We start from the raw sequence: 15,403 nt of genomic DNA, 5'->3' as shown, positions 1-15,403 counted from the left end.
ACATAGCCTCAAGGTGTTTTGAGTGACCAACTTCCCTTGCTTCTATGTGTGACAAGTAGACTGCCTATCCATTTGTTAGTGTACAGAACTGTATATCAACACAAAAGGATATGTTGATTCAAACAGTCAGAGCCTAACTGACTGGACTACAACAACAAGAGCTAAAGCTACTTAAGTGGTGTAATGTTAGGCTAGTGAAATTAACATCCATGCCTCAGTGGATACACAGTTTCCCATCAGATCATCGAAGTCGATCACTATTGAGCATTGCCAATACTTGGATGGGTGATGTCCAAGTATGCCACATGCATTTAGCATTTTTCCCTTTGCCTTTATGGCAGAGGGGGTCAGCAGGGTTTGTGGCATAAAGTTCCTGATCACCAATCTTTGCACCAATGTCCTGGATTAAATTCCAGACCTATTCACAGAGTCTCACGAAGTTAGGGCATGCGACACTGTTGATGATGATCTGCCGTCGGATGCGGATATTAAGGTCAGGGATGTCCTCAGTGCTATTCAAGAGGAGTAGGCTATGTGCTGGCACCAGGTTCATCCTCTCCTTCTCTCACATCTTTATTTATTCATTATCAACTTCAACTTTGTCCCCTTCAAAGTAATGCCCCTCAGGTATAATACTCTTATGCCAGCACTTTTTCCAGTCTTGGAATCACTGCTGGAACTAACTTTTTGTTATGGTGTTCAACTCCTTCAACAATTCTGTTTTTATCTCATCAGTGGTGACAAAACAATCTCCCTTCATGGTTCTCTTCAGCCTCAGGAATAGAGAAAACTCACAGTGGGCCACACCTGGCAAATACAGTGGCTGAGGCAACATAACGGTTTTGCATTGAGGTGTGAGGGGGAGCATTATGATGAGGCAATTTCTATGAGTGGTTTTGCCACAATTCTGGTTGTTTCCTTCAGGTCACTTAATGCAAATGACACGTAAGTTCTAGGTAATATTCCTTATTGACCACAAGACCATAATGCAGGAACTCATGATGAACTAGTCCATTGTAATCAAAGAAAACAGTGAGAAGGACCTTCACATCTGATCAAACTTAACAAATTGTTTTTGGTCTTGGCTTATAACCTTCTTTACAAGTTCTGGATTGTTGTCAACTTCATTCAGCAATTTCTGTGCAAAATTGTTTTTGGTCGAAATTCAACACTTTCGAAACGGACTTTACTGCTACATGTTTAATGCCCAAAACATCTAAAAAAATTGCTTGGCATGAGCCAAAGGACATGCTAACACCATCAGCAACCTCTCTGATAGTGATTTGGCAGTTTTTCAGAACCATTTCTTTATTTCTTCTATTTTGTCAGTAATTAATGTGCTAGGGCATCTAGGGCAGTTTTCATCTTCAAAATCTTCTCGCCCTATTCGAAACATTTATACCACTCATAAACTCTTGTCTTACTCATAGTAAATTTGTCCAAAGCGACAGTCAATATTTTGAATGTGATGTTGCAATCTATTCTATTTTTCAAGTAAAATTTAATGCAAATTTTTTTTGATCTATCTTTTACGAAAGTAAAAATTTTCTATGTGTTCAAAAACATATACATTATTTTCAACTGTCAACAAAAACTAAATATTAAAAACATCTGAAAATTCAAACACAAATGAAGAATATGTGTACCAACAAGATTTAAAACACACATTAATCATGTACGCTTAACAGTCACACTTAAACAACACAAAATGCTCACACACTGATGTGAAGGATAGAAGCACCTTTCCAATCTGAGCAATTGAACCTGCCCATTAGGGTCTCCCAGCCAATAATGCCCTATGGCTTTACTATTTCTAAAATTAGTGGTGAACAAAGAGTAAAAACAAGAAAACTGAAGTGATTTGTAGTGTCTTGTAGATAACAGTAACAGTGAGATCTCTGAACATCTTTTCAAAAAATAATAGGGTTCTGTTGTATAAGCTATAAGCACTGACACTACGTCACTGCATACAGACAAACCTGTTTGTGTCAATGCCCTTCTTTTATTGCTCCAATATTTAGTGTAAGAGCACTAATAGATTTGAAAATGCAAAGAATGCCACTATTATTTAGTGTTTATCAAAGAGATGAGGAATATCCATATTAACAATGTTGCATTTTAAATCTAAAATCTAAACTCAGAAATTATATTTCCAAAATATCAAATCTCTAAAACGTTTGTAACAATTGCAGTAGAAATGCACAATGACACTCAAAGAAAGGCTAATTTAGTTTTATGGTAAAAAGACCTGATTTACAATTTCTCTTAGTGGTATTAACCCAGAAGAGAGAACATGAAAGTAATGTACAGAAAGAACAAGGAAACATAAGAAATTGTGAATCTGATCACTTGCCTTCAGAAATAATTAAATAAGGCAGGTACAGAACGTGTCATGTAATTGAGTATTACTTATGTCTTCTGTTATCGAGTGGGAATCTTATCATTTGCTTGCTCTTTTAAGTGTTGTATTCGTATTACAAGCATCTACAGGTGCTTCTTGTGTTACCACATTTTAGTTCTTGCTTCACATGAACAATAGCACAAATATAAAAAAGAGATTTCCCCCAACATTTTGCCTCTATACCTGAATTGAAAATTATTGTGCTTTAACACAACTTCATCTATCTAAATATTTCATGAAAGGCATTCATTCGTGGTAATAAGAAGAGCTAACTGACCTTATTTCAATGACCATGCTCTTAACTTCTTCCTCTTCATTAGGATCCTTCAGGATCACATGTGGCTTGTTTTGCATGTCTTCTTTCTTCCCAATACCTCTTCATTCTCTCGCTTCTTCTATTTCTTTCTTCTTCTGTTAAGACAACTTTGATTTTGGTGTCCGGCCACTTGTGACCATCCACCAACCATTTATACTTCTCCCTGTCCTCTGCTACTGCCTGCAGATTCCTTTCTTTTATTCCTCCAGCCTTCCAGTCATCTCAGACTTCCTTCACCCAGTTGTTTCCCATATGACATGTTGCATTCCATATCCTGTACTGACAAGTCTGTCTCCAGGAACATGTTGCTGAGGTGGGCCTTCCTTGGTTGGATGTATGAGCAGTTGCTCCATATTTTTCGAATACCATATACAACTTCTCTGAATCTGTTAATTGTGCAAAGAAAGAATCAATGTGCTTTAGATATCTGGCATTGTTTAAGGTGTAATTGAAAAATATGGAGCCAATAATGCACATGCCAGGCAACACACACCAAACATCTACCTCCCCTGAGTAGAGTGTTCTCCAAGCAGAATATGAGGGTTGTCCTCCAACTATTATCTGCAGTTCTGGGAGTTTACATAACCTGACGAATGAAACCAGGCGTCATTTGGCATGAAGTAAAGAAAGGGGTCCAAGTAACTTTTAGCAACTGATGTTAGAAGCTAGTTTCAGTAATAAACTCTCTTTTTCCCCCCTCATCCTCACTCACCCCCCCCCCCCCCCCCCCCCCCCACACCCACACACAATAGGCTTTTAATTTCATATCTTTTAGTATATAGTATATGCTGACATGATGTACTAGATACACCAATCTTCTGTGAAATAACTCCTTACTGGCTTGTGGAACTTATCATAATGTTCGTGCAAATTCTGTAATTCTGTCTGTAGTTTCAGGGGTTCTCACTGTCAGTCACCTGCTCCTCTGCATATTCTGAATGAAACCTACAGCACATCCCTTTCTTGTACAGATCTTGAATAGAGCTGGCTGTGGGGAGTTTCCTACTAGGATACTTCACTTGAAACATTTCATTACATTTCTTGATGGAGCCTGCCTTTATGTAACAATCCACCATATCAATTAGCTGTTCTAATGTGAGCTGCCCCATTTCTATAACAACTCAACAATAAAAACTCCTCACAATAACTGATATATCAACACAAAGCTGCAATTAGCTTTCTGATAAAATGCCATGTAGCCGACTTTCAAGACAATTTTGCCACTTTACAAGCAGTTCGACTAGAGGTGATTAACCAATTCGTGAGTTGTGCCTATTTTTAGTGGGAAAACTTGTATAACACACTCAGTAATGTGGTGCATTAGGTTGAGGATGGCAGTTCAGTTCTTCATCTGACCATCCACACTTAGATGTCTGTTGTTTCCATAAATCACTTAAGGGAAAAATATCTGGGTCGTTTCTTTGAAAGCACATTAGCTGATCTCCTTGTCATTCTTTGCTCATCTAAGTTTCTGCACCATCTGCAATAATTTTGCTGTCAATGGGATATTAATGCTAAACTTTTTTAATCTTTCTTTTCTTGCAGAACAACTTGGGATGTGAGAAACCTCATGAATATTCATTTATTGAAACTAAGTTATCATTTTCTCACCCATATTTTTCTACATTTTGCCACTGGCTCACTATGAGATGAAGAAAGAACTAATATTCATATCTCAGTGTAAGGGAACAGTGTTTTCCATTTTATACTAAAGCATTTGATTACTGGAACTGTGTTTTCCATTCTGTACTACAACACATGCTACTTTCTGTAAGGAATAAAACTCCTTTTCTTTTAACCACAATTTAAACACATGCCAGGTTGATCTACATGTACTTTTATACTCCAGGGGCTGCTATAAGGTGTGTGGCAGAGTGTACTGTGTGTACAACTATCTCTCCCCCTCCCCCCCCCCCTCCCCTTTTCCGTGCTGCCGTTTCCGTGTTCCATTTGTGAATAGCGCGCAGAAAAAATGATTGATGGTAAGTCTCCATGCCAGTTCGAGTCTCACTTATTCTACCTTCATGATGTATTCAAAATTTTATTAGCTATACGGTATGCCTGAAGTTACTTTTTTGTCTGAAGATATCCCTGTCATGAGAATGACATGCTGTAGTCTGTTTGCTAGGTACTCTTCAGTCCAATTGCAAAGATGGCCTGATATTCTGTATGGCCATATTTTGTTTAGATGAGAATGTGGAACTATATCAAATGCAATCAAGAAATTGGGGAACACTGCATCAACCTGGGCACTACTGTATGCTGCCTTTATGTCTCATGGCTGAACAGGGCAAGCTTGTCTTTGGAATCTATGTTAATTCCTACAGAAGACATATTTGGTCTCCAGTCACCAAAATTTCTTGACAGAACACATATGAGGTCTGTTCGAAAAATTCCGTAACATTCATAATTTCGTGTCAGTGGTATATTGGAGAAAATGCAGTATTCATCCCTGCACATGCCCATGTTTAAAGTATAACAGCTGGAAGTTTCATTGTCATATGTCACAATATTATGACAAGGAAACTGCCACTCACCATATAGCGGAGATGCTGAGTTGCAGATAGGGACAACAAAAAGACTGTCACAACAATATATATAAGCTTTCAGCCATCAAAGGCCTTTGTCGTAAATAGATATATCTCTCTCTCTCTCTCTCTCTCTCTCTCTCTCTCTCTCACACACACACACACACACACACACACACACACACACACACAAATTGCAGGCTGTGGCAGCTGAAGCCACATGCCCATCTGCAACACAGTGTCTCTTCTATATTGTGAGTGGCAACTTTCCTTTTCATAATATTGTTACATTCCATCCTGGATTTTCCATTGTTTAATTGTTGTATGTCAGTTATTTTTCAGTGCTGCATTGAGTAGAATTTGTTTCACACAGTTTGTGAATTTTGAGATGGCGGAGCTAGAGCAGCAACACATCTGCATTAAATTTTGCATGAATCACATCCAATGATGCAACCTATTGTGATGAGTTCTTAAGCCATACTCGGTGTTATGAATAGTTCATGTTGTTTGAAAATAGCTGGACGGAAGTTAAAGATGATCCTAGTTCAGGACACCCTTCAATGTCTGGTGATGACTGTCATGTCAGCAACGTCAGCAAAATTGCACATGCCAATCAAAGACTGACTGCCCAAGAGATTGCAGAAAAACATAACATTTCAGTTAGATCATGTCATGAAATCCTGACAGCATCTTGGAATGCATCATGTTGGCACCAAGTTTGTCCCACGGTTCATGAATCAAGGCCAGAAATACCTCCATTGCCTTGCACTCTGCAAAAAGCTTTTGCATCGCACAAATTGAGGGACCTCGCCCCTGTGGACATTTTTTATTTCTAAAGTTGAAGCCCCATTGATAGAATGGAGATTTGCAACAGCAGACAAGATAACAGAAAATTCACAGACAGCACTTAACACGATTCTCTAGGTGTGTATCGAGACTGCCTCCAGAAGTGGAAAAGGCATTGGGAGTGGTGTATCAATTGTGGAGGAGAGTATTTTGAAGGAGGCCGTACACAATAAGTAAAAGGTAAGCATCGAAAAATTTTATGGTCAAAGTTCAGGAATTTTGTGAACAGACCACGTGAACAGTGGACTCATTGAAACTTCTTGGCAGATTAAAACTGTATGCCAGACCAAGACTCGTACTCGGGACCTTTGTCTTTTGTGAGAAAGGGCTCTGGAATGGCCTTATTATTTTTACGTTCACCTCAGAGAGCTAACATATTATTGTCCTTAGCCTCAATATCACTAACTTAAAACTGACATCCTGCACCATTCTTGAGTGTAGTAGACCAAGCTCAAAATCTGCAGTGTTTTCCCCAGAACTAATTACTGTCCCCTGATTCTGAGTTGAGTGAAAGACTCAAACTAGAGACTTTGAAGATTCTGTAACAAACCATGCAGTGACTTCCTACACTTGCCCCACAGAATTGAGAACAGCGTGTTTTCTTTTCTTTTCTTACCTGTCTTTTAATTAGGTGATTCTCTAACCAGTCCATATAATATCAGCTGTAGAGGACCCAGAAGTAGTAGTGTAAGATCCAAAGAAATGCTCCTCATATGTGAGAGTATTAAAATCCTAGTGGTTAACTGCCAAAGGATTCACAATGAAGTGCCAGACTTCAAACTGCTCCTTAAAGTACAGTAGAGCTCACGTAATAGTACATACAGAAACCTAGTTAAAACCATAAATTGATAATTTTTGGGGAAAATATAAGCATATATCAAAAGCCTTGGCTAATGGGAAATGGCAGTGGTGTGTTTGTTGCAGTACCCGTGAAACACAGTCATGGACATAGGAACTGAAGCAGCATGCAAGATTATTTGGGCAGGACTTGGTATCAGGGAAACGCATAAATGTATAGTTGGATCCTTCTGTCGACAACCAGACTTCCAACAAAGTATAACAGAGAGCTTCAGATATAATATCAGTACGCTAGTAATTAAGTTCCCCAAACATACCATAACCATTGGAGCAGATTTTAATCACCTGGCAGTCAGTTGATTACTAGTGCTGGGCATGACAAGCCATTCTGTGAAACATACTAAATGCATGCTTTGAAAAGTATCTAGAACATATAGTTTGGAACCATTCTCACAATGGAAATATACACGATCCAGCCACATTAATGTGACAGCCAGTGGCAGGTGGCAACACTAGCAATGGAGGATGTACAAAGTGTGTCCTGGGAGTTGTGGAAAACAGAACAGACATTTTCGTATTGCAGAAATGGAGCAATTTATCCGACCTTCAAAAGCACAGGACCATTAGCTTTTGGGCCAAGGCTGAGTTTAATTGTTTGTATGCCGCTGTTATTAAAGCATATCATGGACAGCAAAATGGCACTATCAAAAACCAGCACCGAGGCAACTGGGGTGAACCATGGACTGGAGTGAATGATGTTTGTAGAGATGTGTACAGGCAAATAGGTGTCCAACTGTTGAGCAACTGACCACCCAAGTGAAACAGTGTGTCCTCAATGACCATTCATTGAACATTGCTTTGTTCAGGTCTCCGCAACAAGCACCTTGTTCAGTGATCTGTGGTGACTGCTGTTAATCGGTGACAATGTGTGGAATTTGCAGGCCAATACCACATGTGGATGTCCAGTGAGCGTCGACAGGTGGCGTTTTCAGACACATCACATTTTATGCTGCATCAGACAGATGGAAATACTGAACTTCATCTGTCTGATGGAGCATGGGCAGATGGGTCTGTTCTTAGTTACCATATCCACCCGTACCTTCAGTTTGTTTTTCCATGGCATGGTGGCATCTACCAGCAGCACATGGCTCACAGTGTAGGTGTGTGGCTTGAAGAGCACCAGGATGAGTTTACCATATTCCCCTGGCCACCAAACTCCCCAACCCAGTTGAGAATCTGTGGAACATCTTGATCAGGCTATTCAAATTGTCAATCTTAAACCAAGAAGTTTAGCGGCAGCTGGCCATGGCACTGGAGTCAGCATAGTTGCACATCACTGTCAGTACCTTTCAGAATCTCACTGCCTCTCTTTGTACATTTCTTGCAGCAGTCTGCACTGCAAAAGATGCTGATTCTGGCTTTTGAAAGATGATCACGTTAGTGTGACTTGACTTGGTATTTGATCTGCTTGCAAAAAAGATTAGATTAGATTAGATTAATACTAGTTCCATGGATCATGAATACGATATTTCGTAATGATGTGGAACGAGTCAAATTTTCCAATACATGACATAATTAAGTTAATATAACAACTTTTTTATTTATTGATTTTTTTTTCTTAATTTATATCTAAAAATTCCTCTATGGAGTAGAAGGAGTTGTCATTCAGAAATTCTTTTAATTTCTTCTTAAATACTTGTTGGTTATCTGTCAGACTTTTGATACTATTTGGTAAGTGACCATAGACTTTAGTGGCAGTACAATTCACCACTTCTGTGCCAAAGTTATATTTAATCTTGAATAGTGAAGATCATCCTTTCTCCTAGTATTGTAGTTATGCACACAGCTATTACTTTTGAATTTGGTTTAGTTGTTAATAACAAATTTCATAAGAGGGTATATATACTGAGAAGCTACTGTCTATATCCCTAGATCCTTAAAGAAATGTCTGCAGGATGATCTTTGTGGACTCCAGCTATTATTCTGATTACACGCTTTTGTGCAATAAATACTTTATTCCTCAGTGATGAATTACCCCAAAATATGATGCCATATGCAAGCAATGAGTGAAAATAGGCGTAGTAAGCTAGTTTACTAAGATGTTTATCACCAAAATTTGCAATGACCCTTATTGCATAAGTAGCTGAACTCAAACGTTTCAGCAGATCATCAATGTGTTTCTTCCAATTTAATCTCTCATCAATGGACACGCCTAAAAATTTTGAATATTCTACCTTAGCTATATGCTTCTGATTAAGGTCTATATTTATTAATGGCATCATACCATTTACTGTACAAAACTGTATGTACTGTGTCTTATCAAAATTCAGTGAGAGTCCGTTTCCTGAAAAACATTATTGACAATTTCATCAGTTAATTCTTTTTTGTCAGGTGTGATTACTATACTTGTATCATCAGCAAAAAGAACTAACTTTGCCTCTTTATGAATATAGAATGGCAAGTCATTTATATATACATTAATAACAACAAAGGACCCAAGACCGACGCTTGTGGAACCCCATTCTTGATAGTTCCCCAGTTTGAGGAATGTGCTGATCTTTGCATATTATGAGAATTGCTTATTTCAACTTTCTGCACTCTTCCAGTTAGGTACGAATTAAACCATTTGTGCACTGTCCCACTCATGCCACAATACTTGAGCTTGTCTAGCAGAATTTCATGATTTACACAATCAAAAGCCTTTGAGAGATCACAAAAAATCTCAATGGGTAGTGTTCAGTTATACAGATCATTCAAAATTTGGTTGGTGAAAGAAAATATGGCATTTTCTGTTGAAAAATCTTTCTGGAAACCAAACTGACATTTTGTTAGTAGTTCATTTTTACTGATATGTGAAGCTACTCTTGAATACATTGCTTTCTCAAAGAGACTTGACCTCTTTCAGAATGTGCACATTAAACTAGTATCATTAGGTAAGGCTACTAAAAAAAGCAGAAAGGTTTTATATGTTCAACAAAGTAGATAAAGAGGCAGTAGTTTCATATCTCAGTGAGAACATTGAAATATTTAGCTCTGGACAGTAGCATGTATGAGAACTATGGCTCAAGTTTAAACAGAACAGTTCAATATTTTTTTTTGGGGGGGGGGGGGGGGGGGGGGGATGGGAGGGGAGGAATGGTATACACTCACTGTAAAGAAACAGAAACTACTGCATAATTGGTGTAAAACAAAGCACAGGACTAAAGGGTAAAAATGATGAATTATAAAACTTTGGCTGGCAAGAGAGCAATGCATGAAGCCTTTGATAACTACCACAGCAGATTGTCATCAAAGTATCCTTTAGAAAACCCAAATACGTTTTGACCACATGTAAAGGCTGTTAGTAGCAGCTAAGTTAAATGGGCAGACACTAATGTGCGACACAGGACTGTATAAAAGCAAAAGTATTGGCGCAGTTTAATTCTCAGGTCTCTTCAAAGATGAGTGAAATAAATATTAGTGTCATTGGCATTGAAAAACATCTGAAATTGTTAAATATAAACAAAGCTCCAGGACCCACTGAATCCCTATTACACTCTATACTGAATTTACAGTTGAGTAAACCCCTTTCTTAATATGTTATACCATAAAAATATTCAAGAAAAATCTATCGCCAGTAGTTGGAAGAAAGTCATACCTGTATAAAAGAGAGGCAGGAATGATCCACAATACTATTATCCAATATCTCTGACATCCATTTCTTGTAGAATCTTGTAACATATTCTGAGCTCAAACGTAATGAGGTATCACTAACAGAATAACTTCCTGTGTGCCAACCAGCATGAATTCCAAAAACATTAGTCTTATAAAACCTAGCTCGCATTTTTCTTATGTGACTTATTGAAAGCCATGGATCAGGGCAGTCAGGTAGATGCAGCACTTCTTGACTTCCAAAAAGCATTTGACTTGGAACCACACCCAACTTATCATCGAAAATACAATTGTATAGGGTGTAAAATGAAGTTTGTGATTGGACTGAGGATTTTGTGACAGGGAAGACACAGCATGTTATCTCGAATGGAGAGTCATTGAAAGGCGTAGAAGTAATTTTGAGTGTGTCCTGGGAAGAATGTTGGGACCCTTGTTGTTCACATTGTGTATTAATTACCTTGCAGACAGTGTTAGTAGTAAACTCATATTTTTCCAGATGAAGCTGTTCTGTTATATGTAATGTAATAATGTTGGAAAATAGCTGCACAAATATTCAGTCATAATTCAGTGGTTCATGGTGTGGGTTCCTGTAGTCATGTCCTAGTTCATGAACCACGGGCAACGTGGCCAAGTAAGTGGTCCCGACAGTCGGGATACCAGTTACTTTGGAATAAGGCTAGGCATCTCGGACATATTCTGAGTCGTGGTCACCTTTGTGCTCATACGGCAAAGACTACCAAATCCACCAGTTAGTCCCTCAGCCGTTAGGGGTAAAACCCAATGGGACTCGGGGCGAGTAAGGCTAGCAACCTGCTTCCCTGGTACTTTAAATATGATGCTGTCAACAATCAGAGCAAAATGCCTCAGACCTTTGGAGGTGACAGAGTCCCACCTCTAACTGACAAACCTGGGACTCCTAAGATACGACTTGGCAAACAAATGGTAATGAGATGGGAAGCATTAATCAATGGGGGCTACTCTGGGAAGAAGGTAGAGCTGGCAGAGGCTGCAAGTAAGATGGGGTTGGACATTTTAGCTGTTAGTGACATTCGGGTAAGCGGCAAGAAAGAAGAGGAAGTGGGAGAAAACAGGGTCTACCTGTCAGGAGTCAAAGCAGGAATAGGGCTTTACATCAGGAAAGAAATGGAACCCAGCGGAGTTGCATTAAGATATGTAAATGAACGACTGATGTGGATAGATTTGACAGTGTTTAGCAAGAAAATTAGGATTGTGTCAGTATATTCGCATTGTGAAGAAACAGATAAAGATAAGATGGATAGTGATGTAGTTGTTAGAGTAAAGGACAAGGACAGTGTTCTGCTCATGTGTGATTTTAGCGCCAGAAGGGTATGAAAAGGTTATGGATAAATTTGGGGAGGATATGGAGGCCAACAGGAACGGGAAACAACTCTTGGATTTCTGTGCCAGTATGGGCTTAGTAATCACAAACTCCTTTTTTAAACATAAGAACATTCACCGGTATACTTGGGAAAGCAGGGGAACCAGATCTATCATTGACTATATAATAACAGATCAGGAATTCAGGAAGGCTGTGAGGGACACACGTAGTTCAGAGTAGTTTCAGGGGTAAGACAAGGCTGCAACCTGTCTCCACTGTTGTTCATATTATTTATGGATCATATGTTGAAAACAATAGACTGGCTGGATGAGATTAAGATATGTGAACACAAAATAAGCAGTCTTACATATGCGGATGACTTAGTTGTCATGGCGGATTTGATTGAAAGTTTGCAGAGTAATTTTTCAGAGCTAGATCAGAAATGTAAGGACTATGGTATGAAGATTAGCATCTCCAAAACGATAGTAATGTCAGTGGGAAAGAAATATAAACGGATTGAGTGCCAAATAGGAGGAACAAAGTTAGAACAGGTGGACGGTTTCAAGTACTTAGGATGCATATTCTCACAGGATGGCAACATAGTGAAAGAACTGGAAGCGAGGTGTAGCAAAGCTAATGCAGTGAGCACTCAGCTACGATCTACTCTCTTCTGCAAGAAGGAAGTCAGTACCAAGACTAAGTTATCTGTGCACCGTTCAATCTTTCAACCAACTTTGTCGTATGGGAGCGAAAGCTGGGTGGATTCAGGCTACCTTATCAACAAGGCTGAGGTTACGGGTATGGAAGTAGCTAGGATGATTGCAGGTACTAGCAGATGGGAGCAATGGCAGGAGGGTGTCCACAATGAGGAAATCAAAGAAAAACTGGGAATGAACTCTATAGATGTAGCAGTCAGGGCGAACAGGCTTAGATGGTGGGGTCATGTTACACGCATGTGCGAAGCAAGGTTACCCACGAGACTCATGGGTTCAGCAGTAGAGGGTAGGTGGAGACGGGGCAGACCAAGGATAAGGTACCTGGATTCGGTTAAGAATGATTTTGAAGTAATAGGGAGACCAAGAGATGAATACACTAAGCAGATCCAGAAGGTAGTAGGTTGCAGTAGGTACTGGGAGATAAAGAAGCTTGCACAGGACAGAGTAGCATGGAGAGCTGCATCAAACCAGTCTCAGGACTGAAGATCACAACAACAATAGGTTTAACATCAGAAGAGGCACCAATGTTAGCACTGAATAGGGGATCATGGAGGAATTTTATAAGGGGGGCTGTGCTCCAGACTGAACACTGAAAGGCATAATCAGTCTTAAATGATGATGATAATTCAGTCATACCTTGATAGGATTTCCAAGTGGTATAAATACTGGAATCTCATCTTAAATGTACAGAAATGTAAAATTTTACACTTTGCTAAATGATAAGACATAGTATCCTATGGTTACAGTATCAATGAGTCACAGTTGGAATCAGTCAACTCATAAAAATACTTTGGTTGTAACAGCTTGTAGGGATATGCAACAGAACATTGGAAAGATTACATGTGCTCAGTTGTAGGTAAAGCAAGTGGCAGACTTTGGTTCATTGGTAGAATTCTATGAAATGCAATCAGTTCAGCTTACAAAATACTCATTCAAAACATCCTAGAATATTGCTCAAGTGTGTGGGATCAGTATAAATTAGACTAGCAGGATATATTGAATGTATACAAATGAGGGCAGCACAAATGGTCACAGGTTTCTCTGACCCATAGGAGAGCATTACGGAGATGTTGAAAGATCTGAAGATAGACACAAACTGCATCATGAAAGCTTATGTAGTAAGTTTCAAGAATCAGCTTCAAGTGGTGAATCTAGAAATAATATTAAAACCCTCTACATATCATTCCCATTGGGATAGCAAGGACAATATTAGACTAATTACAGCATGCACAGAGGTGTTTAAGCAAATTCTTCCTGCGCTTCATTTGTGAATGGAACAGGAGGAAACCCTAATAACTGTTACGGTGGGAATAATCTTCCATCATATAGATTCTAGTGTTTTTTCATTACAGACATTGCATGAAGTAACAGATTATTCTTTTAGTTTGTAGTGACTGTTGTACAACTGTCAAAACAGCTGTCATGCTACACACTGAAAGGGTTTTTACTTTATTTATTTTTTCAATTCATTAAATATTGCAACTGGAGCTGGAATCAGTTGATCAGATGTGCTTTGAATATTGCACTAGCATTACATCTCATTTCATTCCTTTCCATATCAATCTTAATCAGCAGTTACGTGGAGATAATTTCCAGCAGTGGCCTTGGTTTGTATATTTAAGTCTCTGAGAGATAATTTCCAGCAGTTGCCCTTTTTTTGTATATTTATGTTGAGTATGTGAGACAACTGATGTTTCTTGTAAACACGGCATTGTTGACAGATGAAACACTGCATAAATTTATGTATAATGTTTTACTGGATGGTAAAAAATCCTTACTGAACTCGTACATTTAATTTTACCAACAACAGACTGTAAATGAATGGTGTGGAATCATGGGTGACTTCATCATTGGTCTATGTTTTATTTTTACACCAATATCTTGATGCATTTTGCCAGCAGTTCTTAACAATTTAACCCTAATTAAACATCATAGTATGTACTTTCAGCATGGTGCATGGCTGCTTGCACAATTTACTTCAGCATCAATGCAGACACTGAATTAGAAGCAACCATATTGGTTGACAACTTATGGATCTCTTATCTTCTTCCAGTTTCATTATTATTATTGTTATTATTATGATTATTAAATGGAGAACTTGGCCCAAGACACCAGACCAAATTTAGAGATGCAATGCAGAACCTGTGGCCATAATGGGCAGAAATACCTCAATCTATTTATTTTTCTCTACATACTCATACAGATGAGCATCAGTATTTGTGGAAGTCATGTTGACCATTTAACCTGACAATAAATAATTTGTACTGCTTTAAAAATGTTTCAAATGTGTATGTAGGTATTGTCTACTCAGTATTGTTATATTCTCCAACTGTTTGTCTTGTACTACGTAAGTCCGAAAATCCGTCCAAAAATAACAGTGTTTAGTGCACATTTTATTAGTTAAAATAAACCCATTGTGTATTTTATTTAGCAAAAAATAAAATGTTATGAATTGTTTTAACAGTTGCACTAAAAGCTCCAGTTCTTCAAAATGGGAGAATAGTGACATACATTACTATGACACAAACTCTCCATTTTTTCAGTACATAGCTGAATCACACCATCATGTCCATTATTTGTAAATAGTAATTTCATGGAAGTATGACACAGTATTAAGTAGCCTTGAAGAAAGACAAAGGAGTGAGATTATTTCAGCAAGCTGCTCTTATGTGTAACACAATTTTCTGGAAATTTCATTTTGATATGTAAAACCTCACACAAAGTCTTTGGAGTATCCTAGTTATGTCGTTCACCCTCTACAATCACAAATTGTCTACCATTTGACATCCATTGCTGAATGAAGGCTTC

At 38.5% G+C, this 15,403-nt stretch overlaps 1 protein-coding gene across 2 annotated transcripts in view; it reads left to right on the top strand.

The window, feature by feature from the left end:
* LOC126278304 (uncharacterized) overlaps window positions 1–15,403 on the top strand; it is a 117,030-nt gene that overhangs the window by 100,944 nt on the left and 683 nt on the right. The gene's annotated exons all lie outside the window — the stretch shown is intronic.

Source organism: Schistocerca gregaria, chromosome 6, assembly GCF_023897955.1.
Source record: "Schistocerca gregaria isolate iqSchGreg1 chromosome 6, iqSchGreg1.2, whole genome shotgun sequence".
NCBI classification, from domain to species: domain Eukaryota; kingdom Metazoa; phylum Arthropoda; class Insecta; order Orthoptera; family Acrididae; genus Schistocerca; species Schistocerca gregaria.
The sequence above is the reverse complement of the archived record's forward strand: the minus strand, read 5'-3'. Positions and strand labels throughout refer to the sequence as shown.